The sequence below is a fragment of the Protopterus annectens genome, chromosome 3.part0 (assembly GCF_019279795.1).
Source record: "Protopterus annectens isolate FY-2018-M chromosome 3.part0, PAN1.0, whole genome shotgun sequence".
Taxonomy (NCBI): Eukaryota; Metazoa; Chordata; order Ceratodontiformes; family Protopteridae; genus Protopterus; species Protopterus annectens.
The window spans coordinates 1,659,411,322-1,659,413,821 of record NC_056731.1 but is presented as its reverse complement, the minus strand read 5'-3'; the positions used below and the strand labels follow the sequence as shown (position 1 = coordinate 1,659,413,821).

The 2,500-nt window shown below is 36.3% G+C and overlaps 1 protein-coding gene across 3 annotated transcripts in view; it reads right to left on the bottom strand.

Annotated features, from left to right (window-relative positions):
* Nucleotides 1-2,500, bottom strand: part of ZFPM2 (zinc finger protein, FOG family member 2) — a 1,273,567-nt gene that overhangs the window by 36,637 nt on the left and 1,234,430 nt on the right. The window lies entirely within an intron of this gene.

The window sequence follows — 2,500 nt, the reverse complement described above, 5'->3', positions numbered from 1 at the left end:
ACTGGAGACCCGGAGAGAAAGAGAGAAACCCAGATCCCGGACTGAGTGTGTACCCTGTGTGCTCTTAAGGGAAACTGTGCTTTGCTGCATCTGGAAATACTGTGTGTATTTATAATTGTCCCAAGTGAATGTCCCTCACCAGTGTTAGTAGTCTGGATTCAGGCTCTTTGATTACTGACCTGGGGGGGTGCACAACTTGTTTTTTTAAATAATTGTTTCTTTTGAGTTTTTTGGGTTTTGCTATGGTTTCAGTATAGTATTTTTATTAGTTTATTTATTGCTTTATGCCTACTTATACGAAAAAGTATGTTACTGAAGGTATAGGTATACATACATGTGAATTCTTATGTAAGTTGCATTTTCTGATATATGTCTTTTCAAGGTGCTTGTATATGAGTGCATATTTATTGATTTGTTGCTATCTTTATTGTTGGCTTTGTATCTTGCTGTGATTGCAGTTATTGTTGTGTTTTGATTTGCTTTTGCTGTAATATTGTGTCACATGTGTGCATGTGTTTCTGTGTATCTGTGTGGGCATGTGTGTATATGTGTGTCTTTGTGTGTGTGTGTGTGTGTGTGTGTGTGTGTGTGTGTGTGTGTGTGTGTGTGTGTGTGTGTGTTTGTGTACGTGTGTGCATGTGAATGTGCACATGTATGCATACAAGGATGACTGGGACTGTACCTCTGTGTGCTTGTGTGCATGTGTATCAATCTGTCTGTTATGCCTGTAGATGCCCCTGAAACAGCACTGCATCAGTTGAGAGTGGGAACACTAGCAGAGTTGTTCCAACTGCTCCAGATGTTAGATTCAGAGATGTGCAGAGGAGCCACTAATGAGCTTCTGTTCACCATGGGTCTTGCATATCTTTGACTCTCTAGTTAATTCTGTAGTACTAATAGTGCACATCAACAAAACAGCATTATAACTTACTGAATACCAAACTATATTGAAAGCTAAAATTAAGTGAATTCTGACAGTTATTAGTAATTAACCAATTTGTTTGAAGGTATTTGTTTTCTCGTGGGGATTTTGTAACAGTGAATATGTTATGCCTTCATGGCTTTTACAACTGCAGTGGCAGCAGTGCTGATGTTTCAGGGAACACAACTATGACTCTTGCAACAGAAACTCATTTTAGCAGTATGGGCTTATTTATTGATTGTTTGTTCTTGTTAATATTTTTCTTCTTCTTTTTAAACTGTTTTAGATTAAAGTAGAACCAGAGAACATGCAAAGAGTATGCTTTATTTAATCAAACATAACATTAAACAGAAGCTTTCAGTGAGCAATATTTTTTCTTGTTATTCTATTTTTTTCTCACATTCACACATTTGTAAAGAGTGTTTAATTAGTAGGGCTTGGGTATGATCTCTTTTTATTGAAGGGAGTGTTATATGGTTAGATGCGCTGTTCCTGTAGGTATTGACTATAGCCAATATTTGTGATTTTGATTCCTGTTAAGCATGACTACTGGTTAGAATTATTGATTTTTTTGTTAGCATTTTAGATGCACTGATGTTAGTTGTATGACTTCTAAGCTTTATTTAGGTATAGATTTTTATCTGTTGGGGAAGTATATTTTATGCATTTGTAGGTTTGGTAATCTTACTGTTTTCCTACCAAAGTATATGGGACATATTCTTTATGTTTCATTAATTTATGCAAGTGTTTTGAGGTGTTGTTAGTTGTCCATTGTGTTGTATGCTTGTACTCTACTTCCTCTCTCATGCTTTCTCTTTATCTATCTAAAACACACACACAGACACAAACACATGGTAGCAGTTCATTTGACTGAATCACATTTCACAAAATCACAATGAATCATACTTGAGTAAACAAAACTAAGACTCATTTGAGTGAAATCACATTTGACGATTTGACTAAAAATTGTAAAGTTTATGGAGTCTATCCTATATGGGGAGGTGCAGGAAAAAGTTTTTAAGGCATGTTCAAGTTTAACTTCAGTTCAAATGAATTAAGGTACTTTATAACAAAACACTATTGCAAAAGGAAAAGTCAAAAAAGAAACAAATATGAGAGCAATAAAGCAATACTTAAAGCCATTTCAACTTAAAGTCACTCTACTCCATTACATGCTACATAAAAGGAATACACTGTTAAGACCTACCTGAAACTGGTCAGGGAACAACATCCACAAAGTCACCAAGGCAGCAAGTTTCACAGATAAGGAACATGATAATAAATCAGACACTTGAACTCACAAGATTGGCCTTCAGAACTGCTAGCAGCCCCTTGAGTACTGAGTGCAATACCCATATGGGGTAGTTAGTCATGATGACCTCATTCAGATATCAGGAACTTTGCTCATGAATGGACAAAAACAGTAACACCAGAATCTGGAAGATGATCCAATACCAGACAGGAAGACAATGCAGGCCATACAGAACAGACATAATGTTTTGGTAGTGAACTATACTAGTAAGCTGACTGGCTGCAGACTTCTGCACCAACTGTAACTGACCAAGTTCAGTATTAGGC